Source organism: Sciurus carolinensis, chromosome 2, assembly GCF_902686445.1.
Source record: "Sciurus carolinensis chromosome 2, mSciCar1.2, whole genome shotgun sequence".
In the NCBI taxonomy this organism is placed as follows: domain Eukaryota; kingdom Metazoa; phylum Chordata; class Mammalia; order Rodentia; family Sciuridae; genus Sciurus; species Sciurus carolinensis.
This window is the reverse complement of record NC_062214.1, coordinates 171,147,509-171,175,146: the sequence shown is the minus strand read 5'-3', so window position 1 is coordinate 171,175,146 and position 27,638 is coordinate 171,147,509. Positions and strand designations below refer to the sequence as shown.

Below are 27,638 nucleotides of genomic sequence, written 5' to 3'. Positions count from 1 at the left end.
ATGTTCTTCCCCCAGATCCTCCAAATAACCACAGTGCTATGATCACAATCAGGAAATCAGCATCGATACAACACTACAGTCTACAGACCTTATTCAACTTCTGCCAGTTGTCTCACTAATGTCCTTTTTCTGACCCAGAATCACATGTTGCATGTATTTGTCTTATTCTCTTAAAGTCCTTTAACCCAAAATAGTACCCCAGTCTGTCTTTGTTTCTTATAATCTTGATATTTTTGAAGAGTATTGGCTAATCACTTCATAGAAAGCTGTTCACTTTAGGTTGGGTGCTGTTTGCTAATGATTAAAATGAAATTGTGACTTTTGGTAGGAATATCCCAGAAATGGTGTCGTATCCTTCCCAGTGCATTGTATCAGGAGGTGCATGACTGATTTACCCCATTTGGCTTTTGAGCTGAAGTTTCAGACTAGTGTGCTTACAGACCTGGAATGCTAATATTTTCATTCAGATATACCTTCGTTCATTCGGTGACTGCAGACTGAGTAATAAGAGTATGCATGTGACAACTCAGCCCTGTAAAGGATACGATGCAATTAAGTATGGTCCAGTGGATTTATTGGTCGATGGATTTATTTGCAATTTACTTGGGCAGTCTAGGTATTCACAGATAGTTAATGTGTAGGTGTTGTTGTGGAGTATAAGTGATTATTTTTGTTGTGGATCACAGTAGTGAGAGGAATTTTTTTGGAGGGAGTCATCCAGATCAACAAAGAGCTCCTGACTGACAGTCACTGTTTAATAGGCAGGAATGTCCATTGTCTGACAGAATGGAGATAGAGCTGAACAAAAAACAGAACTGGAAATCACAATCTGATCCATGAAAAATGGCAAAAATCACAATATGCAGACATGCTTAAGGATCATCCTGTATCATTTTGTTCCTGCTATTAGTCTTTCTCCTCTAACACATGACGTGCTCCTTGAAGGCAAAGGTGACATCACTTATATTTCTCAGAGATCGCCCAACACCATGGTGCCAGAGTTATTTGCTGAAATAGACTGAGAACCAAGCAATCAGTGGAAATATCATTAAATCTCATTTTGTACCTAGGGAATAGTAGATAAATACCGTTGACGGAGAAGCCAGAGGAGTCATCTCTGAATGCAGGGGCCCTTGTTCAAGTCAGAGGGGCTGCATGAGAGTCAAGGGCAGTGACGCCTTGGGAGGGAAGGAGGATGTGAAGGCAGGGGTGGGGGAAAGTGGGTGGAGGGAGGAAAAACTGAGCCTCCTCGGAGGGGATCGAGTGCAGGAGCCCGAGGACACAGCAGGACATAGACTGTGGCCCGCAGGTGGCCAAGCCAGAGGCAATGAGAGAAGTTGGATGTTAAGGCGCAAAGTTGGCAACTAACCAGGTATTTTTTAGATGGCTTACTAGGGCAAAGGAAGAAAAGTGTGTGTGTGTGTGTGTGTGTGTGTGTGTGTGCGCGCGCGCGCGTGTGGGTGAGTGTGCGTGTGTGTGTGTGTGCATATGTGTGTGCGTGGGTGAGTGTGCATGTGTGTTGTGTGTGAGTGTGTGTGTGTGTGCATATGTGTGTGCGTGGGTGAGTGTGCATGTGTGTGGGGGTGAGTGTGTGTGTGTGTGTGTGCGTGGGTGAGTGTGCATGTTGGGGGAGGTCAGGGGTGGAAATTTGTGAAAACTGAAAGGACCTGATGGTGTGGTTGTGAGAGAGACTCCAACAAAGTGGCAGGTGACATCCAAGCAAAAGGGTTGGAGGATTTGGGGAAGGGACAGAAAGACTTGCGGGTGGAAGGGGGTGAAATCTTAAGAGGACAGTTGGCAGGCACTCTGTGGGAGGCACAAGAAAGACCACACCGGTTTATCTCTTAAGTGAAGAGGCAGAAGGGAGGTGCAGTGGTCAGGAGGAGATGAAGGGGAGCGGGGAAGAGGAGGGAAGCCAGGGTCGGGCATCAGAACAGCAGGTCAGAGAGGCGATGGTGGGATGGGCCTGGGTAGAGGGAGGGGAATAGGAGCAGACGTGGAGGGAGGACTTGGTCGGGAGAAGTGGGGTCCTTCTCAACCTTCCTTTAAAAGCATAAGTCGATGGATGGTGTCTTGGCCTTGGAAGGGCATCTAATCTAGGCCTGTGCACAGTACCTTGGGCACTGAAAAGAAAGATTCGGGGGGCATCTTTTGGAAAGTTCAACTTGGAAGATGCTGAGCTGCTCATTGGTTTTGAACTTTATTTCCTGCTGCTTTGGCCATTTTCCATTTCGGCCCCTCCCCACTGAGCTCAGTGTGATGGGGCTCTGTGGAGCACCCAGCTGGTACAAGGAGAAGGCATTTAAAGGATGTGAGCACCCTTCCTTTAATGCCTACTCCTTGTACCAGCTCCTCTGTACCAAAGACCACAACAACTGAGCAGATACCCTTTCAGCTAGAAGCAGTCTATGCCTGGTTGGCACCCATCCAGCCTAAAGGACCCACCTGGCTTGAAGAGCCACTGACTTCCAAGGCTTGGGGTCACCAGGCCAGCAGAGGACAGGAACCGACAACCTCTCGGTTTGGTCCTTTCTGCTAGTAACTGGGACACCCTCAAATTACTTGGGTCAGGATTGGAGATGAGTGTGTGTTTGTGTGTGTGAAGCAGTATCCTTCTGGCCTTGGGTCAGTTGGGGCTTTTTGTGACTGCAGCTGGAACCACTCATTTCCACGTAGGTGACTGACAGATGACATCACAATAGTCCTTTGGGGGCTGTTTTAACTTTAAAAAGCTTCAGTTTGTTTCCAAGTACAGGAGAACCTTTTTGGTTGGTTTCGTTTTTTGCTTTGTGAACACCCAGTTTTGCCCTGCTACACCTCCGTAGGAATTGAAAATCCAGCTGTGTTTTCTGTCTCTTGGTCTATGCAGCACCTGACCTGCCCTGTTCCCAGCTGATTTTGTGCCACTGACATTCAAGGCACCAGAGAGCCCAGCCTGGTTTTCATCGCCCATAGCCATAGCTTCATGAGTGTGGTCAATCACTGTTGGTGGTTTTCTTTCTTTGGTTTTCTTTTCAATTCATGTCATCTTCGCTGCCCCCTTAATGTCCATCTTTCTTTCTTAGGTAGTTGTTCTGTGCTGTTGTTTTTTGTTTTATCTTTCGTTGCCTTTCCCTCTGCAGTCAACACTCTGGCCTGGGAACTCCAGCATCCTTCAAGCAAGCCATTTCTGAAGAAGGTGAAAAGAAGCCACCACCTCCTCCTCCTCCTCCTCTTCCTCTTTCCTTGCCCGGCCCCCTCCTGTGCGCGTGTTTCAGCCGACACCAGAGCCTGGATTGTGGAATATCCGTCAGCACAACTCAGCTCAGCGAAGTCTCAGCAATGGCCTAAGTTTGTGCAATAAGAAGATTTTTTTTTTTTCCTTTTTAAAACTCATCATTACTTTTTCTTTGAGTGTCTGTGAGAAAGCACCCAGGTCAGACTGGAATTGCTCTACAATAGAAATAACTGAACACAAACAAACTGAAAAAAAAAAAAAAAAAAGAGCTAACTATTTTATTTATTTCAATATTTAAAAGAAAAAAGTGCTGACAGTGCACAGTATTTTTGTTTAAAGTACCTCCTACATCAAAAGTTAAAAGCAATTTTGTGAAGACATGAAATCAAAAGAGTACTTACTGTAAAATAAAGACTGCATATTAACTCTAAGGAAAATACCCCACGTTTTTAATAAGAAAATAAGATCAACTCTGCTCTCTCGGGCTTTTAAAAAAGCCATTCATGTATGTTCTTTAGGTACTTTTGTCTCTGCGAGTTGGATGTGGTAAGTGAGGAGTGATCGGTGACCCCCTTTTTTCTTGAAACATCTGTTGAAAGTGTCGGTGACGTTAAATGATTTGTGTTAAGACTTGGCTGAAATGTATCAGCCACCATCCAGCAGTTTCCCTGCCCCACTGCCCCTCACCCCAGGCAAGCCCCATTTATCTGGTTGGGGAGAAGCAACAGCCCATCTCCTGCTGATCATGGCCGACGAGGTCTGGTTCAGAAAGGAATTCCATTTAGTGATTGGATATTTCTCAGCAGGTTCAACAGAGACAACTTGGTCTAAAATAATGCAGTGAAAAAAGAAAACAGCAAAAATGGAGCATCAGCTGAGATGGTATCAGTGCAGTCACAACTCCTCAGGGGGGTTGGCCAAGGGAACCTTCTACTGGGCTGGCTTCAGGGACCTGAGATTCTAGAGCTGTCCTCAAGGGCTAGGAAGGTCCACCCGGGTGATGGAGACCTCAAAGTCAGTTGCTTGTGGTGGCTGAGGGGGAAGGCGAGTGCTCTAACACATCCTTTACGGCCGTGTGTGGAAGTGAGCGATATGGCCCATGAAGTGGAATTCAGCGCAGTGTCTGTGGCCTAGCCAAGGAGGGTGGTTGACTGGCAGGTCACTGGGTCTTTTGCAGTTAACACTCTTAGGTCCCCCCCGACTTGTAAACGGAGCCATGACACCATCTGTACAGTCTAACGCTGGGTGTTCTCCTTGGGAGAGCCCTGGAGTCACCGGGTGGCTGCTGTGTTCCCCAACTCGAGAAGCTCTTTTATCTGTGAAAGAGGAAGGTGGGAGGGCACAGACTTCCTGCCAGTTCCTGAACTTCCTTCAGGTTCCCCATCAAGGCCAGTCCCTGGGGTGGGGTGGCTATCACCAAGAGCATCTTTTGTATCATTTTGTAGCCCTTTTTCTGTGACATTTTCTGATAGAAAATGTCCCTTGTCAAAATGCTACTAATCTGCCCTCCAGCCCACTCCCAAAGTTACAACATGTAGAATTGTGATAAAGCTTTGCATAATGTAGGGTTTGTATAAAGTTTGTGTAAGTTTCTGTTAAATAAAAGTCTGTTTCCAATGCTCCTATACCTCCTGTAAAATTTGCTTGACCAATCTCATCCTACAGGAGTTCCACTTTCACACCGTCATGTGGAAGGGACTCCTGGAAGGATTCTGCTCACTTGCATGCCCAAGGTTTGTTGAGTCCTGTTGTTTTATTTAGAAGCACAGTCTGGGACTGTACTTGCCACTGACTTGGCTGCCGGGTGGTGGCATGGAAAGTGAACAATGCCCAAGATTGGTGCCGGCCACCAGTCCTGGAGCTCAGAGTTGCTGTCACCCATCCACCATCAAACTACCATCATCACTGTCTCCATGGTCACCCCAGGTGTACTGAAATACTGGTTTTGCATATAAACTTAAAATACCTGTTTTCTGTTCTTGTTATACCTGTGCCAAGAATAGAAGTTTTGCACAAAAATACAAGATTTAGCATATGCTTAGAAAGAGATGGGAAGTTAAGATTTCCATTGCCTACAAGGTGCTATTGGTACAGCTGTAAGCTAGACCTCCTCTGGTAGGCTTTTCCTTGTGTGAAGATGGACTCTTGTCTGATAGATCCTCCAGGTCGGATAAAACAGATCAGCCTGTCGGCCTGGTCTTTCCCTCTGAATATGACCAGCCCCCTCTGGGACCAGGCAGAGATGGAATGTGACACTGCAATGCTGCTGCCAGTGGACTCTGTCTTCTACTAGAACGAATGTCACATCAGACTGTCATTATGGACTTGACAAATTTCCCAAGCAGTAAAAAGAAAGTTGCTTTTTTTGGTCCAGTATGGTACCCTCCTTTAGGTTTCCCCCCTTTTTATTGTCATAAAATATAAACGAGATAAAATTTACCACTTTATCACTGTCTTTAGTGTACAGTTCTGTGGCAGAAATACATTTACTTTGTTGTGTAACCATCACCCCATCATCTCTGGAATGCTTTCATCTTCTCCACCTGAAACTCTGAACTCATTAAACATGAACTCTCTGTTTTCTGCTCCCTCAGTGCCTGGAAGCTGCCCTTCTACTTCCTGTGAATCTGACTATTCTAGGTCCCTCAATGGGTGGAATCAACAGCATTTGTCCTTTTGTCACCCCCTCACTTCATCTCACATCATATCTTCAAGGGTTATCTGTGTGGTAGATGTATCAAAATTTTCTTCCTGTTTGAGGCTGAATGATCTTTCATTGTATGCTCAAACCATATTTTCTTTATCCATTCCTCTGATGAACACTTGGAGTAAAAAGGAAGTTTCACACAATTATTATCAGCTCTTATTTCCTACAGTATCTCAAAATGTGTAACTTTAGACTCAAGCCAGAGGTCACCTATCTTTTTTGGAGAGAAGTGATTTCATTTGAAATCGTCCCTCCAATCTGCATTCTAGAAGTAAACATTCACTGCCTACATATGTCTTTTCTCATGACAAAAGTATTCTTTGTAGGTATTATCTTGGGGCTGCTTCTAAGATTGAGGTATGCTGTGGAGTTGTAGTATCAACGTAAGTAGCCGAGAGTAGAGGAGAGACCCAGGATAATCAAATGTCCTCAGTGGTGGGCCACAAGGGCAGGGTTACCTTTTTCAAATGTCCGATGGTGAACTGTTGGTTAAGAATACATATGCTTTATATCTGTAAATGGCAATAGCCAAGAGGGAGGGGGAAAGTGTACATGTGAGCCCCGGCATGGGAGAGAAAAAAAGAAATCACTTTCCTTTGCTCTCTGAATACATATTAGTCTCAGAAAAGGGTAGCTCTGGGGTTGAAATTCAGATGTCTACAGCACAGGTATCTTCAGTAAGTGAGGCAGGTCAGGTGTGAGGAAAATAACCAGTGCTAGGAGGTGGAGAAGAGACCTTGGTGCTCAGTCTCGGTCACAGGGAGACAACAGGAGTGGCAGGGAGTGTACTGAGCAGAGTTCCTCCTCTGAACGGGGCAGTTGCTACTCAGCTCAGGGCGCTGCCTACAGTGTTGAGGACCCAGGGTTCCCAGGTCTTCTGGCACTTTTGTTTTTTGGTACCAGGGATTGAACCCAGGAGTGCTCAACCTCTTAGCCACATCCCAAGCCCTTTTTATTTTTATGTTTTGAGACAGGGCCTTGGTAAGTTGCTGAGAACCTCACTAAGTTGCTGAGGCTGGCTTTGAACTTGTGATCTTCCTGCCTCAGCCTCCTGAGCCACTGGGATTACAGACATGCAATACCCGGCGTCGTCTGGCTTTTCAAGAGAGGCTAACCATACAGAAACTTTGGTGAGATGTCCCCATTTAAAAATGGTAGCAGTAAATTAAAAACACCAAAGATCAACCTTATATGGAGTAAACTAAATGCGACTTCATATCAGATACATTTTGATGGACTTAGGGCAAATTTTCTGGGCAAGGTTGAAATTTAGATTGGAATGCCTTGCCCAAGGCATTTATAACAGCAGATCCTCATTTTATCTTTGTGGTATCCTGACTTAGAATTGTTAGGTGGTGGAAATGGGGCACTGAATTAGTCTCTGGATGGAACTAGGTCATTATTCAGCACACATTAGGGATTCAGGATAGGGTTCCAGTAGAACCCCTCCCCCACAATCTAGTCCCTTTGCTCTACATGCACATGAAAGATCTTCACTTTAAAATGCTGGGTGAAGTTGTATAGTTTAGAGATAATGTTTTCATTTACTGTCTTCTTATTGCTGGCCAGTTACATAGTACGTCATGTTCCTCTGCCCTTCTTTCTAAGAGCCCCAAATCACTCCATGTGAGTAGACCTGAATTTGAATTTTATCCTATCCCCCAACCAGCAAATTAAGAACTTTCTTTGGTTTAAATACACACACACACACACACACACACACACACAGAGAGAGAGAGAGAGAGAGAGAGAGAGAGAGAGAGATATCCAGGGAGATCTATATGTCTATGTTTATGTAGAGAGATTTCTCCAGGATTTTTGTTACTCAAATGTGTCTTTGGACTATTTTACATCTTATATGAATCTTATTTCAGAGGATTAGAGTGGTTCTCACATGCGTGGGGGGAGAAGGTTATTCTGATAAGCAATGCATTTTATTAAGATTTATAAGGGCATTGGAAAGATTTTGTTGTAAAGACCCAGATAGTAAACATCTCAGACTTTATAGGCCAGACACTTTCTGCAACTACCCAATTCTGGGGTTGTAGTATGAAAATAGCCATGTACAATATATACATGATTGTGTGTGGCTGTGATTCAATAAAACTTTATTTATAAAAATGGGTAGCACTGGATTTGGTTCACAGGACATAATTTTGCTGATCACTGATTCAGAGGAGTATTACAGTGTTAATTTGTAGGCTGTGGTGGTGCATATTTAGGACATTTTCTAAGACTTAGGATTAAGAGAAGAATCTGACATCACCAGGGGAAGGGCTAGAGGTGCATTTCATCACGCTGTTTTAAGAACTCTACAAAAATGTTTCAGAGTCAAAAAGTCTCCTCATGAGGTTTCAGAAAGCTCTTGACCAGCTCTTCTAGCGCTGAGCCCAAACCACAATAGTGCAGTGTTTACCAAAGCAACTGTGAGTAATCCAGCCATACATGGCAGTGACACCCTGGGGACATGATATTAAATGTCATTCATCTCTAGCAATTTAAGTTGTTTTTAAGTATGAAAAAAGGCAATGGCTCCTGTGGGTGAAGGGAACACTGAGTTGCGTCTGTGTGAGGTGGTGAATCGTGCCCATGGGGGAGGCCTGGAGATGCAGCAGTTAAGGAGCTGGTCTCTTTCTGGTGGGCATTGGTGCCCCCATGACTGTGCTTCCTGATGCTGTTAACCATGGATACTGAGATGTTGCTGAGATATTTCTTCCCAATAACTCAGATTCTGGTCATATTCAGTCACAAAACATTCCACAACTTCTTGCATCACCTCCCAAAACAATCTGTAAGGAAAAACTTTGCTCCCTGGATAATAGAGAAGATTCCTGACATAAGACCAACTAGTGGGTGGAAATAACCTTACTAAACATGGGAGGGTCCTGAAGGTTGGCCTATAAGCTAGTGATGCTAGGAAGCAGTGTCCAGGCCCAAAATTACTGAAGACATGCTTTTCAGCCATTGCTAGAAGACACTGGAATGTTTCAAGAGAATCAGTGACGTCTCAGACCTCAAAGTATCTTTTAGTGGAGTCTATTGTGAAGTTCTCCTAGTTACCTCCATGTTTTCTGAAGAGGGACAGTGGTTGGGATCAGCATGTTAAATATCTGCTCCATTTCTCCAAGCTCACCCTGGGGAGCTCACATCTGAGGTCACCCAGAATTCAGTTTTTAGGCATAGACTAGAAGGAGAAAGACTCTTCAGAGAAAGAGAATCTCATGTTTTGTGTTTTACAAAAATGTGGTGTGAGCAGCTCATATCCCTTTGTTACCTGGTCTTTCCTCACACTAGGGAAAGAAATACTTTGCTAAGAGGTGTTGACAGTGGTCATTCATTAATGGTTTAGCACTGACCAGTGGATCGAGTTAAGTTGACTATAATTAGTCATCGTCTGACAAGGCATAATTATAGCTGAGAAGTATCTGGAAGTCTCAGTGGAAACCTAGCTGAAGCGGGTACTGTGTTATTTTTTGGTAAGCATGATACCACGCTGTGTAAAATTAGGAGTAGTATGCAAGGATTGGGAAGTAATTCTCCAATCTTCTGTAATAATTGACACCATGATGTTTAACTGAGCTGAAGATTGTGGAAAATCCAAAAGACACAGAAAGACTATTAATATGTTTAACAGAAAGAACAACATACTCTTTAAGGAAAGGATTAAGGATTTGGGATTGTTTAACTTGGAGAAGAGAATTAGGGGTTCCTTAATATCTGGTATATGAATCATTAGAAAAAGACACTGGCCATTTGGTTTTGATTTCCAGAGAGGACTGGGGCTTAGAACAAATAGACACACTTCTTTTGACATCAAGAAATTTAGACTTTTGGGGTTGGGGCTAAAGCTCAGTGGTAGAGTGTGTACATAGCATGTATAGATCCTGGGTTCAAAGCCCAGCATCAAAAAAGAAAGAAAAAAAAAAAAAAAAAAAAAAAAAAAAGAAAGAAAGAAAGAAAGAAAAAAGAAAAAGAATTTTAGATTCCTAAGAGGAATCTGGAGTTCACCAATAACCAAACATTTCTCCTATGTGCTGTGTGGCATTATAGGCATGAGCTAGATGACCTCTTGAGGTCCTATCTAGTTCTGTATTTCTTTGAATTATAGCTGGGTAACCTGAAAACCTAATTCACCACCAGAAAAGCGAAACATGGGAAGAATTAGCTTCAAGAACATACTTTATGGTCATGAACTAAAATTGCGTTTCCAGGCTTGTTCTATTCATATGAAGCAATGTCCCAAGCCATTTGATGACTTCCATTGTTTTGATAGCATGAGACACCAGGTGGAAAGTGAATGCAGGCTCAAGAGACATTTTCTTCCAGAGAAACACCCAGTATGTGAAAAATGAACAGTGAGAAGCAACTGAAAAGGACCGTAAGGCCAAGAGGCCATCAGGTGAAGAGGGTTCTGCTGAAGCCCACCCAAGTTCTTTGGTTCTCATTCCATTGGACTCCACCACATCCAAATCATCCTTAGCTCATGGATTTCATGATTGCTCATAGGATCTGGATATTTTTCTCAGCTTGATTTTGCTTGAATGATGTCACCAATATTCAGAATTGCCTACTAGCTTCTCCCCAACTGAGGGGTAGAAAGGTCTTATTAAAAGACAAAGTTTATTATACATACAAAATTCTTCTTGGGAAAAGAAGTTATCAGCATTCTTTCTAAATAACTTGAATAATTTAGAGAATAATTCCTATATAAAAACTTTTGGTATGTATTTGGTTTAAAGAAGTAGCAAGGATTGTGTTATGTTTAGTGTGTGAAGTGACTTCTCTGTGGATCATGAATATGGCAGGTTGGGAATGGAGATAACTGGTCTAAGAGGGTGAAAGATGAATTGTTAGCATGAACATTTATGCTGAAACTTCTGTTTGGCTGAATTATTGGTTCAGAGAAACCAGTAGCTTATAATCCTGAAAACTTCTTTAGTTAATGTAGGTTGTTTTTCCTCCATAAATATCAGTCTTATGTTCATAGTTGAAAAATAGATCAATATGTTTTGGCCACATGCTGTTAACTTTATATAATGACTCTCCAGTTATAGGTTTGCTTTGTGCTACTAATCAATTGATCAATAACTTATTGAATGCCTGCTGTGTTGCAATACTGTGCTAGGTTTTGAAGGACATAATAGAATAGCAAAGGGGGACTGGGACAAACTTTGGGGGATACTTCCTATGTGCTAGCACTAGTTACCGAGTCTCTGCTTTTTACAGATATTAGTTTGTTAAAGCTACACAATGCTTTTGGGTTAATATTATTATTCCTATTTTAGAGAAATGAAAACTGAGGCTCAGGGAGAGTAAGTGGACAAAGGTAGTAGTGACAACTGGTAAGGTCTGATTTTTCCAAGTGAGAATTTTCTCCAGTGTGTGGGATATTGTTCTATTCTTGAAGAGGAGAGACAGGTGGTTAGCAAATTATTCAAGACAAGACCATTTATCATTAAGTGCCAACTTGGTGCAAAACGTGAGGGCTGGGCAGACTCAGCAAGGGGAACCACAGTACAGGTTAAAGTAGCAGAGGCGTCTTTGTGGAAAGACAAATGGCATTGGGGTGGGAAAAAAGAAGGCAGGTCTCTAAAAATATCAGTAAGAAAAACCTGAGCAAAGGCTCTGAGGTGTGACAGATTTGGTAGATCTGAACAGAGAGGAGCCAGAATGGAGTGAGGTGTGGTGAGGAGTCATGGGCATGTTACTGGCATTGGTCCGGTGAGGCTTGATTCCCAGCAAAGAACTTGGAACAGTAGGATGAGCTTACAACCAGGGTGGGTGTGGCATTTAGGATGGCTTTGCATGGACAGTTCAACTGGGCATGTTGAAGAGTTTGGGTTTGTCCACTCTTCCTTACCAGACTGCCTCTATCCTGCTGTGGTTGTAGGATCCTAGTCTTTGTGGGGAAAAGCAGTGATCAGCGTTCCTTCCAGAGGACTTGTAACAGAACCCCACTGTCTCCTGTCTTCGGCGTGACACTTGTCCAAGTGCTGAAATGTTCCTCTTCCTGAATGTCAAAGCTGGTGGCTAATGATTTCAAGGGTATTCCCCACCAACTATTACTCTGAAACCAGGGAAATAGCAGTTACACTATCTACAGGGTTTTAATGCACTTGGAGAAATATAGGATTATTTAGGAGGCTGGTTGGCCAGTGGGCCCAGAGAGATATGTATCTGAGAGGCTATTTTATTTTATTTTACTGATTTTGTTCTTTTTAGTTATACATGACAGTAAAATGTATTTTGGCATATCATACATACATGGAGTATAACTTCCCATTCTTGTGGTGGTACATGATGTGGAGTTACACTGGTCTTGGATTCATATAAGAACAAAGGAGAGTTATGTCTGATTCATTCTACTGTCCTTCCCATTCCCAGTCCCCCAACCTCCCGCTGTCCAATATGATGAACCTCCACTTCTCCCCTTCCCCCTTATTGTGAGTCAGCATTGGCGTATCATGGAGAACATTCGACTGAGAGGCCATTTTAAATTTGGGATTAAAATCTATGATGGTCTTCCTAATCTAGTTGGTTAAAAAGGCTCGTTTGGAGAAGTACCCTTTAGACTGTGGGTCACTGGATGCCATGTGAAGAAGAGACAAAGCCAGGCTCAGATGCCAGCTGTGGCCTCTAGTCAGGTGCAGATGCTCCGGGAGGTCTTGTTGTTCTGGTGTCCTTGACTGATTTGCCTCTTCGAGGGGAGCAGAGTCCTGAGCTTGTGGTCTCTGGGTCCTCACTTCTGTTCCTACCACCTGTTCACTTTACCTTGCCAGTAGGTTTCTCACAGACCCTTCAGGCTGAAGGAGGTGCAGCCATGTGTGAGGAGGGTGGCTTGTGAGTCCAGAGAATATGGGCCAGCTTCTCCACAGTGGCAAGAGGGACTGACGATTCTGACATGCTAAATAATCGCCATGGTGGTCTCAGTGTGGTCTTCCTAGCTGCCCTGTCAGAAACTGTTGTCCCACTGAGCAGTCAAATAGACCGACACTCGGAAGGGTTAAGCAACTGCCCAAACTGCACAGAGTTTGGGAGGACTGGTCCAGACCCCAGGTTGTCTTTTCTGTTTGCATTGGTGCCCCTGCCATTGCACGTTACTTGCCTAGAAATGTTCCATGATGATTGTCTTGGCTTGGACCAGAAGTGGCAGAGCATTGGGCCAAAAAGGTTATTGGACAGCTTTCAACTAAAGCCTGCAACACAATAATAGTCACTTCCCTCTAAGGAAAATAGTAGGATAGAGGCCTCTGGTTGACCCCTCCCCCCAACATCTGTGTAGCACCTCGGCTCTGTACAGATCTCACCAAAGCCTTGCAAACTCCCTCTTTCCTTCATCTGCCTTCAGACTCTGATGTTTATGTAGATCTGGTCCAGTCTGCACTCTGGGGCCTAGTGCTAACTGTGCACCCACCTGTATCACCTACATGCTGGCTTGAAGTTTCACGGCAGGCCTTGCAGAAAACACCCAGGCGCCTCTTATGGCTCTATTAGGTGTATAGCAGGCAGCTTCAGAGTTGCTTTGCCCCGCCGAGGTTGAGAAGATTGGCTTTAAAGGAAACCCCTGCCTGCTGATTGTCAAAGGGAGAGAAATCTTGCCCCCGCCTGCTCCTCGTGCATTAATTCCAGGAAAGTCTCTGCAGATTGCTGCTCTCTGCGACCCGGTCCTTCTGGTGGCTCTGCTGTGCTAATCACAGCTCATTTCTGCTGCGTGCCTCATTTGGGGGAAGAGCACTCCAGGGCTTCCAAAATGCAAAGAGGGAAATTAAGAGCGGTGTCCAAATGAGTCAACCCACTGCCACTGATGGCCCTGGGGACTCGCTCTGCCCCTGGAAAGCTTTCCCCAGAAGGCCCTTCTGCCTTGTTCCAGGGCTTGTTGGGAGAGAGTTTTCCCCTGGGTTTTGCCTCTGGACCAGGTGCTCCATATTGTAAGGGAACCAGGCTTGCTGAAAGCCAACTGTGCCCAGGCTATCCCAGGCGCTCTACCCTTGTCTCCTTCAGCTACGCTAAGAGGTAGAGGTTGGTCTCATTTGACAGCTGGGGAACCGATGCCAAGAAAGGTTAATAACTTGCTGAAGACCAGATAAGTGCACAGTCTACTTGATGTAAAAGATGGCTTCTTTCTCTCTTTCATCTCTTTCTGCCACTGCCTGGGGAAAGGGACCCTCCTGCACCTTCCTCTTCCGCCTTAGAACACGGGCTCTGAACTTCTGTTCGTTCTTGTTTTCTCTCACCCCTTTCCTCTGGGGAACTTTACTAGTTGGAGTCCTGCTGGCCCCTGGAGAGTCCATCTAGGCTCTGAGTGCTGTTGCCCATTGCTGCTGAGCCCTGGGGGTAAAGCCAGTGTGAGAATGAGCCTGGGTTTTCCAGGAAGGGTCAACTGCTGATCTGCAAAGAGCCTGCTGCCCTGGCCAGGTTCCCCAAAGCTGGGCAACTCTGCAGGTCCTCTTTAGGTGACTGAGTCTGAAAACCAGGGAGCAAAGGACCTTCTCTCTCCCAGGAAGGATACTATAACTTTCTCCAAATTCTTTGCTTCTCATGAACACATTTTAAGGCCTCAGGCATCATGTGGTTGATCTGCTTCAAAAGAAATTTAGTCTCCATCTTTGTAAATAATGAATCCAAACTGGTATTAGATGATGTTGAATGTTCCAGGACACCATTTTTATAAGAATGTGATTTTTTTAAAAAATTGTGTTCTTTTTCCATCCCTGTCTCTTCTTGCCTTACCCCCAAAGCCCAATAAGAGGCGTGTTTCTTACAGAGGCTCCTTTCTGTAAAATACTTTAGAGCTGTCTGTGCCTTCTGGAAAGTTCTCCCTCCCAGAAGTTTGGAGAAAAGAGAGTTAGGTGTAGAGCAGATGGTGCCCAGGTCTAATTTGGCCCTGGGGCTTTGATGGACACTCATCCTGCTGGAAGGCGGGGCTTGGGAGGAGTCAGTCTTCTGAGGTCTCAAAGGCTCTGGTGAGCTATGGTGGCTAGGTAGGAGAAAGAGCAGCCCCAGGGGCAGGATGCCAAGATTCTAGACCCTTGTTCATCCCATCCAGAGCCATGCTCCCTTGGGGCCCAGTGCCACATTATGGAAAGACTGGCAGTCTTGTTTAGGGTCCCAGGTCTGCTGTCACCATTCCCTGTGACCAAGGGCCAGGTCACTTCACCTGTGGGAGCTCAGATTCCTCCTCTGCTTAAAGAAGGGGGTTGAACTCAGTGGTCTCCGAGGTTCGCTGTGTTGCGCAAATCAGGAATCATGATGGTGCTCTCCTTTCCAGAAACTCATTTGCATTTTAACTGGAGATTTGGGGAAGTTTGGTTTTTAAGCCACTGGAATAGCTTCAGTGGTGGAAGTTTCAGGCACTGTTACAGGATCTGTGGAAGAATGATGGCATTTTATAACACCCCCCTCCCAACTACTCATGTCTTGGAGGCAGATGCCTCCTCCATCTTCTCATCCACCATACCTTGGACTCCCTCCAAGTTGCCTGCTGGCTCCATCCACTTCTTGCCCTGATTGAGGAGTCAGGGGGAGAACCAGCACAGCTGGAATTAGATGGGACATCTGTTTGGATGGATCCAGGGCCCCTGTGGGCTGCATACCTGAAGAGACGTTGGCCTCTCCCACTTCTGGCTCCATCATTCTGCAGTCTGGACCCAATCCAGATGAGGCAGTGATGGCTGTGGGTGCTGCCCTGACATTGGCTGTTGGGTGCAAAGAAGAGGCCCTAGGGCTGATCTGATAAAAGAGGAAATGAACACAGGAGAGTCATTGCCAAGATCTCAAGACTTCCTCAGGGACTGTGTAGCCCGAGTTCTGGACTTCCAGAAGTTGAGTGCCCTCTTTCTTGTGGGTGCCTCCTCCTCCTCCAGCCAACTTCTTAATCCAGGCTTTGCATTTTGCCTTTGTTTCAAGGAGCTACTGAACTTCTTTTCCTTTTAAGTCATTTCCATTTCTCACCTTTAATTCCATTGGGGTGGGGTTTGGAGGTGGCCTTGACTTGTTTTGCCTGGATTAACTATGGGAGTACCTGTCATCTGGGATGCTAGGTTAGCTGCAAGGGCTGTGATGGGCTGTTCTCTCTCGTCCCCATGCTACCCTCTGAGTCCTCACTTTTCCCTCAAAGGCATCGTGGAGCGTGGACAGGGACAGCGGGGTCATGGAGGGGAAAGCAGGATGTCGATGCAGTTGAGCACGTGACTTGGGAGGCCCCCAGATGATCAGAGGCCTGTGTTCTCTGGAGGGCTGTTCATAGCCCCTTGGCTCCTTGTGTTGGGGAAGGGCTTTCCCACTGACTGTTTCCTGTGGCCACGTGGTGTGATGACTACCCACGTGGATGTCAGAATCAGGTGTGGGTTTGCCTCTGCCTCTGCCAACCCCTTGCTGGGTGTCCCGGAGTGTTACTGTTCTGAGACTCAGCTTCTTTGTCCATTATGTGGGGATAAGAACACCTGAGCCACAGATTGCTTCAAGAGTTAAAGGAGGATATGTGTTCAAAGCACCTAGTGCATAGGAAACACCTCATTAAATTATAACTATTAGTATTAATGATGCTAACACCCTTCTAGTAATGTGTCAGGGAGTTGAGTTTCTGTATCTTTTTGAGAATTTGATCAGAATTCTTGCTGTGTCTTCAGAATAAGCAAGGACCCCAACTCTTTTTTCCTGGTTCTTTTTCTTTTACTCATTCCTTCCCGCTTCCTTCTTTGTTTCCCATCTTCATTGTCTCCTTCCTTCCTCTTCTCACTTTCTCTCTCCTCTCTGCTCTCATTATTCTGGAACCTGTGATGACCTCTTTACTTATTCATGACCCAAAGTGCAACCTGGCAGTTCCTGCCACTGATGCCATCCACCTCACTTTCTGCTTGCAGTGAGTTCTGCCTCCTACCTCCAGCAAGATTGCACAGCACCCCAACCAAAGGCTCCCCTCCTTTCTGGCAGGGTCCCCATTGCCCCTTAAGATGGGGATTTTCCCACTATGATCCTTTGACATCTTGGATCTTTTTTACTTTCTATTCTTTGGATTCTCAACACCATAGCAAGTAGATAGATGAGTCTGGTATGAGTGAGTGGTTCATCCTCGAGTTACAAGTTCAGAAAGGACAAGTGTATAGATGATATTGAGGGGAACTGAGTGTAGACAGATAAAAAAGAGTTGGGAGGAAGAGGGAGGAGGAGGACCAGCCAAGGCAACTGAGAAGGGGAGCTGGGAGGTGGGAGGAGGACCAGGGGAGTGTGTGGAGGAGAGGGAACGCAGGAAGGAGGGCATGGGGGGCACTGGCCCTTCCGAGTTGTGCTCAAGGGTGAGTAAAGGAAGTGGGGGGTAATGGTGTGGGGATGCTCAGTCAGAGAGTGTCTCTGAAGGACAGGAACTTTTGTAGATGGTCCATTGTATGTAGAGAGAAATTGATGGCACAAGAGGGAGTAATAATAGGAACCAGTTTCTCAAGGTAATGAGTTGGGATCTTGGCTCAAGTGGGGGATTGGCGGTGGGGGAGCTGGAACAGCTCCTGGAAATAGAAAGGAGACAAATAGAGGGGTTCAGGGGCAGGGAGCTGGGTGGATAAGACTGGGAGAGGATGAGATGGTCTTATTCTGATTACTATATATTTGCCATTTAAATAGGGAGAGTGTGAGGAAGGGATATGAAGGATGGGGACTTAGGAGGGAGAGATGGGGGGAGATCTGTTTGGAGAAACAGATCACTGTTTCTCTTAGGGGGACCCTGCTAAGATTTGTTGTCTCCATGTATCAGAGTGGCCAGCCCAGTGGTGTGCTTTTCTCTGCTTGGCACAGATGCAGGGTAGGTGGAGAGCTTGACTTAAATAGCTGGGGTAAGCAGGAAAGAGGGAGAGGGTGAATAGAAACACACAGGGATGTGATTTTAGGGATGAATGTGGAATCCAAGAGGGTGCAAGAGGTCGGTGCTGCGGGGGTAGTGAGAGGTGAGAAAGGTTAGGTTCGGTGGATTGGAGCTCCTGGTGAGATCTGAGATCAGGGGCTCTGCCTGACTGTCCTCAGTAAGTTAGGGCTAAGCTGGTTATTACTAGAGGTCCCCTTTTGATTTTGGTCCAGGTATAGTCCTCTTAAAATAGTTGAATAGCCACTAAGATAGAAAAGGGAAAAAAGAAATGTCTGTGTGGGGTCTGTTTGATTCATTCATTGTTTAATGAATACCATTTAATTAGGTTGCAAAGATATTCAAAGTTTCAAAATGACACAGCAAAGGAAACTATCTCAACTCTGTCTTGCTTCTTTCCCACCCCAGGTGGATCAGTTCCACAAGGATTGGAATGGGTATTTGTGTTTGTTTTTAATAATGCAAAAGAAATGCTCTAAGTGCTTTATCATCTAAAAGGCCTGGTCTTGGGGAGAGGGTAGATGTTGCCCCTGTCAAGCTACTGAGAGGAAGCACGGGCCTTCTCTATGGGCGGGACCCACAGGTCTCTGGGAAAGAAACTGTTCGTAGGAAGATGGCTTGTGCCTGGCCTCTGGTCAGTATGCAGCCATGTCCTTTGCAATCACAGGTCTTCTGAAACAAGAGTATGTTGACAGTAGGCTCTGCGGTGGAGAGCAATACGGACTTTCTGGGAATGGGGTCAGTGGTTTGGTGGTGCCCAAACGAAACAAAATAAAACCAAAAAAACAAAAAACTAGAGGAATGGTAAAACTGTCTTTTTTTTTTAAGTGCTTTTCAGTTTAACAAAGCAGTAATACCCTCTTGACTCATTCCTTACAATAAAAAAACAAGGTAGACAGGAAAGGGTTTCAAGCCCTCGCTGACCAAGGTATCCAGGATCAGAGTGGTCGGCATTGCTGTTCTTCAGGAACCTCTGTGCTTGGAGGCAGAGGGTCTCCCAGTGTGGCCAGAGGACCATCTGCATCAGAGCTACCTCAGGGTACTAGCTAAATAGGCAGATTCTCATTCATTCTGAGGCTGGTGAATTAGAAGCTTTGGGGCCAGGGTATCTGTATATTTAAAATATCCTTTTTGCTTATTCCTAAGTACAGTAAGAATTTCTGAGAGCCACTGGGTCACCAGGAAGGCCTAGTTATGGCTTGGAGAAATGGGAAGACAAATGTCTGACATTTCCACCCTGAGGTCCTTTTGTGATCCAGAGGAAAACTCCTCATCAAGAAAATGAGAATGAAAGATGCACGTGTGATGTGTGTTTAAAGAAGAAAAGAGAGAAAGATCATCAGGGTTTAGGAGATGGAGATACGGAGTGGGTACCAGTGATTAAGGACCTCAGTTTCATCCACAAAGCAACTGGAGACTTGTCTGACCAGTTTCAGCTAGGAGTTCCTGTCCCTGGGAGTGGCCCGAGGCTCCTATGGGAGGCCAGGGGCACCCTTCCGGATGCCATTCTTCAAGGCAGTACACTGAGGGCATTGGGAGCACCAATAGGTTTGGGGTCAGGTGACTGTACTTGGTAGGGGTGCAACTTCAAGCAGGTTCCCATCCTCCCAGCATTTCGGTTTGCTTATCTGCAGTGGAGAGCAGAAGAGGCTTCACGGAAGTGGGACCGTTTGGAGTGAACTTGAAGAATGAATAGAAGTCCTAAAACCAGGCAAAGAGTGGAAGCGGTTGTTCACATATTCTTCTATTTATTGATGGATTCACTTACTCAATGAAAAGTTTTTTGTGAAAGGATGAGGAGAGACGTCAGATTAGGAAGAATAAGGCCTGAGTGGGTATCCCAGAAAGGGAAGGAGTGAATTTAGGGCAGTGCCTCTCAGAATTCACTATGCACTCGAAGCATCTGGGGATCTTGTTAAAATGCAGATTTAGATTCAGTAGGTCTGGGGTAGGCATTTCTAACAAGCTCCCAGACGGTGCTCCTGCTAATGGCCCAGGGACCATACTTTGTGTAGTCTGAATGTAGACAACCTGTTTGACAACTCTGGCTGTGAATGGGAGCTGAGAGTTAGGACAGAGAGACCTTTGTGTACAAAAGTGAAATGGCAAATGGAGCAGTACGTTTTGGGGGGACATGGCAAATACTTTTCTGTGTGATTGTTGACTAGGATGTGGTGGTGGTTGGGGTCAGCGGTGGGGAAAGGACATGGATCTATAAAAGGCAGTGATGACCAGACAGCAAAGAGGCTTGCCAGGCTAAGAAGCTTACCTGACGCTGCAGGCAATGGGAGACGGAGGAATTACTTAAAGATGGGTGGGTTGATATCGCCTGGCTGATAAATTAAAAAAAATAATAATAACCACTGTTTTGTAAGTTCCTTTCTAGAAAGTGTCCATTGGATTGTTTTCTGTGAAACAAGAACGTGTGGCTGTAGGAATACTGTCGGCCAGACCAACCACAAAACAAGGCCACCCTTTGGTTTGTGGAACTGGTTATTTTGATAGGGGTTCTGACTCATGGGAGGGGAAACAGGAGTTACCAATGTGATCAGTGACCTGTTTAAAAAGCTTGAATCTTTAATTCTCATAAGAAGCATTTAACCTATTAATCTCAATACTTCCTAGCTCAGAGGTAGCCAGAGGATTCTTCTTGTGTGCAAACTCAGACTGGTGATGACTGTTTGGAGTGCTGAGAAGGGTCCCTAGGTCTTATCCATGTGGGTTGGAAGAGAATACCAAATTGATTAGTAATGTCTGCCATGAGTATGGGACAGAATGGTGGTCTCTGTGTTCTATATTTAGCTTTTCCTGAAAGGAGATCAGATTTCTGATGTATTCCTAATTCTTTCACACCTACCCCCAGGTAGACCAAAGTCATTTCAGAGATAGTTGGTGCTTTTATTTCCCTGATTACAGACTAGAGTTGATCACTACTTATCCAGAAGGACTCTGTGAATCTTGGGCTAATGTCTACATTTACAAAGTACTAGCAAAAGCTCTCCTTCTGCATTACTCCAATATCGATGGGTGTCTTTGTACTGAACAGACTGAGTAGACTGCGTGACTTAGGGCATCATTTCTATTAAATCTGAAGACAGATGCTGGTATCTGGAAATAGCCATTGATTTGCTTTCTCTTGTGCTATCCAAACTCTCTAATTTCTCTGGAGGAAAAAAATAAAGCCATGTAAAAAGTCAACTCCTCTAGCTTTCTAAGTAAACAGCAGGATCAATTCTCATTCATGAATCTGTTGGATAAATATTTGTTTGATTGTCAAGAAAAGTTGGGTTAATCTTAGATGAAAATTTGGCCAGTGGAACTGATCTATCAGTTGGACTAAATTATCGATGCACCCAGATACAAATATACAGGATATGTGTGCAGATCTGGGGCTGCCAGAAGATTGGGGTTCAGAAGCTGATGCAGAGGTAATGCAAGACCAGATGGGGCTGGGTTTTGATGGTTTCCAAGGAGCGCAAGGATGTTTCTTCTCTAGCAGTGTTGGCTCAGCATGATTTTGTTTTCCTCTTGTTGATGGTTGTTGAAGGACTCGTGGGACCTTAGGGGCTCCAAGAAGTCTGGGCAACAGACTCTAGGGAAACTGGTTTCTGCCATAACCATCTGCATTTACCATTCTCCTGCCTTTGCAGTTGAGAAAGTGAATTGGTGACTTGGGGGAAGTGGGAGGTATAAAGTGAAATGGAAAAAGGATTAAAAAGAGCCAGTGAACTTGTAAACCTTTGTTGGGCCTTCGGGTGTATGTATGGGAGTGTGCAGTTATAGGCATCTTGACTGCACTACTGTTTGGTGACTGCAAAAAAGAGGACCCTTACTGTTGGCTCTTTTGTTCTAAGTAAGGTCAGTGAGGAACATTCTGGTCCTTTTTTGACTGACAGTGAAGATGAGGTGTTTGGGGCTGAGGTGGCATCAGCTGTGGGATGCCGGACATCTTTTTGTGCTCCTCTCAGAGGCTTCACAGAGGGAGCCGTGATGGGCAGTCACTTGGGATGGTCCCAGAGAGGTCCTGGATAACTGGCTTCATGTGACCCGGCAAGACTAAGTAGGACTGAGGTGGGGAGAGGGAAATGACATCTCCTGACTGAAACTATTTTCTGTGGACAATGGGGTCAGGGCACCTCTATTGAGGTTCTCAGGAGCTGAAGCCCAGTAATGCCACCATAGGCCGCTGACCTACTTCCTGCAGTCTCCACAGCTGCTTTGTGTGGGCCAGACTGGCTCACTCCTGGACAGCTCTTCCCCAGGGCTTTCCAGGATTAGTCACTGCCAGATGGTGAGGACTTGATGTCCTACCTCATACAAGCAAGCACTGCTTCCTGGGGGATTTTACTAGAAGCATGGAGCCTTGAGGACCACAAGGACCTTAGGTGACAGTTAGTACACCCTTGTGTGATAACATTGAAGAAACTGAGGCACAGGGAAATTCAATGACCTATATTACTGTGCCTTAGCAAACTTCTCGTGCAGAAAAGGGGAAAACCTTACTATATTGAGCAGCTTAAAGGAGTTAAAACAAGGATGGGACACCATATTTGGTTTGGCCATAATGGAACACGAGGTAGAGAGACCAAAGAGCTAGAATTTTTTTTACCTTTATTTTATTTATTTTTCTGTGGTGCCGAAATGGAACCCAGTGCCTTACACATGTTAGGCAAGTGCTCTACCACTGAGCTACAACTCCAACCCCGAAGGACTAGCATATGAAGACCTGGATTCTTGCTCTGAGCACCCTGAGCCTCTGTTTCTTCATTTGTCAATCAAAAATCTATCTTGCCTACCTTGCAGGATTATTGTGAAAAATCAAACAAAATTGGTGAATGTAAAGTGCTTACTTGGACATGTTAGTAGTAATGACCATGAAGGTATTCAAGCACTATTTTTTTCAGGTCAAAATATAGGTCATGGATTCTTGCTCTGCTCATATCAGTTTGACCAAGCTGGTAGGAAGTGCTTGGATTTTTAATACTGAGGATTGAGTGGAAAGCTTGTTGGAGGCGAGAGACAGGCTTCAGGTGGGATGAAGGAGAGAGAGTGAGTTTGAGGCAGGACAAGACCAGAGGCTAATTATGGCAGCCTCTTTGGTGGAGTGAGTTTCCTGGGGCCATACTGTGGAAAAGGGTTGTCCAAGAAACTGAAGGTGGATGCACTTTGGTTGCTATAGATTGTGATGGGTCACATCCATTCACTTCTTATTTGATTCATTTTGCACTGTCCTTAATCAGCTATGTTCCCACGATTAGATCTTTTAGGAAGATTCATTAAAAACAAACAACAAAAATTAATTGCCATCCATGGAGGAGAAGAAATGATTAAAAAAAAAATTCTCAAACCTGCTTCTGCCACTCAGTTTTTCAGCCAAGCACTGGGACTCACCATGGCTGGGAACACAAGCCAGACTCTGCCTCAACGTTTTGTCAAATGTCTGATCTTCTAGAGCTTTGCAACCATATTTCTTACTGTACCTCCTTTTCCACTGTATTTATTAGCCATTGCTGTGTGACAATGTACCCTCCAACTTGTCAGCTTAAATCTATATTTATTATCTCACAGTTTCTAAGGGTCAGGGGTCTGGGAATGGCTTAGCTGGGTGGGTGGCCTCTCCTAGGGTGTCTCTTGGGTCTACAGCTATCTCAAGGCTCAAGCAACTTGGGATTGCTTTTATGCTAACTCATATGTTGGTGGCCTTAATCATTCATGGGTGCCTCAGTTCTTTTTAGGGTGTTTGGCAGAGCGGTCCTCATTTCTTACAACTTACAACATAGCAGCTGTCTTCCTCCACAGTGAGTGATGAGATAGGAGAGAAAAAAATGGAACCCACAGTGTCCTTTTATAATTTAGTTCCCTAAATTGCATATCATCACCTCCTCTTTATTATATTTGCTAAAAGAAAGTCATTAAGTTCAGCCTCTGTTCAAGAAGAGGAATATCCACCACCTCTTGAAAATTAAAAGAAGAGGATCAAAGAATTTGTGGGCATTTTAAAAGAGCACCAGGGCCTCCAACAACGCTGCCCAGCAATCATTCCATCCTTCCCTCACATCCAGATTGGCTCACCTGTCCTTCTGGAAAATTTGAGTGACTCCCGCTGGCCCAGACTCTAGAGCTGGGGAAGGAACCTCTACCAAGACCTACCCTACATGTTGTGGGCAGATATCAGGCCTCTAGGACTGAGCAACCTTAATTCAAGCTCTAGAGGAAAGAAATGGCTTCCAGTGGGACTTGATTCATCTCCTGATGAAGAACAGAAATTGAGGCTGCAAGGGCCTAGCGCTGGCCATGGAAACTGCATCAAAAATGACCTTGCTATTAATGAATGGAGTCAGATAACATTCCTATGACTATTTCACATGGTGCTTCCAAGCTTGAATGTGGAGGACAAAGCCTATGGCTGGAGGAGTGTCTTGTGAGACCATCTGCACATGAATTCTTCCCTTGACAACGTAGAAGCATCCAGTCATCCAGAGAGCCATGAGGGTGCATTCCTCCTGGAACTGGCTTTAGTTGTAACTCCCAGTGGCTTGTCCAGGTCAATTCTTATCTTACTTCATGGTTCACTAGGTGGTGGTGCCACCCCTCCTGTCCCTTGGACACCATCACATACCTTCTCGAGGTTCTCCTTTCTGACCATATTGTTCCCATCTTTCCCAGTGGATTTTTTTTTTTTTTTTCTTGATGCCCTTTAATGCTTTCATTTCCAATGGGACCTGTCTCCCTACTCCCAACTAAGTCCTTTCTAAATTTTGCTCTGTGGCCTCACCCTGAGTGTCTCACCAAATTCCAAGGTTTCCTCTGCCATCCAAACCTGATGATTTCCAAATTAACATCTCTATCCTGTTATTCTCTCCTGACTGTAGACTTAGACTCATATTTTCTTACTGATTTCTGTACATCTCCTTCGAATGAGTCATTTTCATGACAAATGCATGGTGCTCAGATGGAATCCATTATCTCACACTCATGTGTCACTTAATGATGGGTATATGCTAGGAAATATATCATTAGGCGATTTCATTGTGTGAACATCATAGAGTGTACGTACACAAACAAAGATGGCTATGACATCTGTAGGCAATAGGACCACCACCATACATGCCATTCATCAATGACTGAAATATCATGATGAGGAGCGTGATCATACCCTGCGAGCCTTCCATCTCCATCTCAGCTAACAGGTTAACATCTACTCTGTGGCCCATCTTGGCATCATTTTTGACTCCTCTCTCCTCCTTACACGCATGTCGAGGTTGATATCATGCCTGTTGACCAGTTCCACCTCTCACATTCCTACTTTTATCTTCACTATTTCTAGGCCTGTCTGACACTCATGACCCCACTAGAACATAATGGGTGATGTGTAGTTTTTCTCTTGTGCCAGGCTAGCTCGTACGCGGGGTAAGGGTGCGGAGTCAAGACCCAGACTGCGGGAGTTGGGTGGAAGCAGGCTTGTGGCGAGCAGCCTGCAAACTCATTTATTGCAGGAACAGCTATACGTTTTATAGGTTTCTTGTCCAATCACAATGTGCCACGGGGGATCAGACCACTGGGGGCTCCTATACGGGTTCCCTTGGTAACACTGAGTCAACTTGGGGCAGTTGTTTACTTTCCTAGGTAGCCAAAGCGGAATACTCCTCCCTGCAAGTTTTCCTTACACACTTGAGACATTCACTGCTGCCAGCCAAGAACTAGGATTTCTCCCAACAGTGGTGCAACTGGTGACCCTCCCCAGCCACCTCCACTATACCTACTCTCCACCCTACCACTGGAGTCATCTCTCTAATGCATTAATACAAGCAAATCGGTCCTTGCTTTAAACACCTCCAAGGAGTCCTCACTGTTCAGATGCAAGTTCAAATCTTTGTGCCTACATATGAGGCCCTTCATAATCTTTCCCTGGCCTTTCTAACATCATTTCCTGCCATTCTCATTTCACCCTGCTTTTCTGGAACTGCTCAGTTTTGGCTAAGTGGACCATTACATTTCCTGCTCTTCTATCTCCCTAATGCTCTTCTCTCTGTCTGTCTGTTTGTCTCTCTATTTATCATCTATCTATCTATCACCTATTGAGAGAGAGGAGAGCATGATATATATATATTTTTCACTAAGAAACTCCTATTTATCCTTCAAGGCCCCCTCAAATGCTATCTCCTCCCAAGAGCCTCACCAATGTTGTTTATTGCTTCCTCCTCTGTAACAACTGTATTCGTTCCTCCATTATGTCATTTATCACATTGTGTTAAAGTCATTTTTAAAAATTGTATTTCCCCATACTGTTTATTGGTTATTGCAAACAAATTACTCTAAAACCTAATAGCTTAAAACAACAAACACTCATTATCCCAGTTTCCGTGGCTTAGCTGGATGTCTCTGACTAAAGGTGTCTCATGAGGTTGCAGTCAAGTCATCAGCCAAAGCTGTGGTAATACCTGAAGGTTTGGCTGGGAGAGGATTTGATTCTAAGCCTACTTATGTGGGTTTGTGCAGGATTGAGTTCTTCCTGGCTTTTACTGGACCAAGACTTCTTTTCATTTATTGCCATATGGGCACTCCCCATATAAGTAAGAAAAGACAAGAGAGGGCTGGGAATATAGCCCAGTAGTAGAGCACTTGCCAGCATGTGAAAGGTCCTGGGTTCAATCCTTAGCACCTCAAAATACAATGCACACACACAAACAAATTACAAGGTAGAGTACTCAAGATCAAAACCATAGAATTTTTTTTTAACCTAATATCAGAAGTAACATGCTATCACTTTTGTTTGTGAATCCCTGAACTTGGCTGTCATATTCTGCTTGTTAGAGGTCATGAAGTACAGTCCATACTTACAATTACACAGGGTGTGGGCAGCAGAAGGTGGGGACCATTGGTGGTCATCCCATAGGCTACCAACCATACCTACTAAACTGAGCTCCTCAAGGATAGATTTATGTCTCATTCATCTTTGGAACTTTAGCATCTAATATAGTTCCTGGTAGTTAGTAGATGCCATAATGGAGGAATGAATACAGTTGTTACAGAGAAGGAAGCAATAAACAATGTTGGTGAGGCTCTTGGGAGGAGATAGCATTTGAGGGGGCCTTGAAGGATAAATAGGAGTTTTCTTAGTGAAAAAAATGTATATATATCATGCTCTCTTCTCTCTTGATAGATGATAGATAGATGATAGAGAAAGACAGAGAGAGAGAGAGAAAGAGAGAGAGAGAGAGAGAGAGAGAGAGAGAGAGAGAGAGAGAGAGAGAGAGAGAGAGAGAAGAGCCTTATAGGGAGATAGAAGAGCAGGAAATGTAATGGTCAAATGAATTTGGTTAAATTAAATGGAGTTATTTTTTATAAGAATCTGATCACAATCAAGTAGATTGCAAAGTCAGAAGAAATCTTAATATTAGATTTAAAAATGATTTAGAAATAGAAAACAAAGTGTATGAGTGTTGTGTACTACTTCTAGGCACTTCTATGATTGCTCTCCATTCTTACCTAGAAAAAGACAAGAAAGCATCCTTTTCCTGACTTAGTACAACTCCAAGAAATTTCTCTGAAAGGAAAAAATGGAAATAGTATCTCAAAGGTCCTCAGACAACTCAAGAACTTAAACTGCCCTTGGATTCATCTTCTAATTCAGGGAAGGTGGACAGTTGGATGATCACAGGCTATTGAGTGATGACAAATTACTGCTGTTTTCCACCAACTACACATCAATTACAACATCACGAAACTCGGCTGGACCCACTCAGGACAGAAGGAAGCACGAGGATGACAGTGTCCTCCTCTGCTCACTTTCCTGGAGAAAATCCAGAGCCCATGGCTGGGTGCTCCTGATGTCTGGAGAGGCCTACCGTGCACAGCCAGGT

General features: G+C 44.7%; 1 protein-coding gene across 2 annotated transcripts in view; it reads left to right on the top strand.

The window, feature by feature from the left end:
* The window catches only part of Dpf3 (double PHD fingers 3), a 245,550-nt gene that overhangs the window by 200,246 nt on the left and 17,666 nt on the right, over nucleotides 1-27,638 (top strand). Inside the window, exon 10 of one of the 2 annotated variants that reach the window (XR_007107004.1) lies at nucleotides 3,123-3,531. The exons of the other annotated variant lie outside the window; for it this stretch is intronic. The gene's annotated coding sequence lies outside the window, so the exon portion shown is untranslated. Of the gene's footprint in view, nucleotides 1-3,122; nucleotides 3,532-27,638 lie in introns of those variants that run through there. 2 annotated transcript variants of the gene reach the window in all.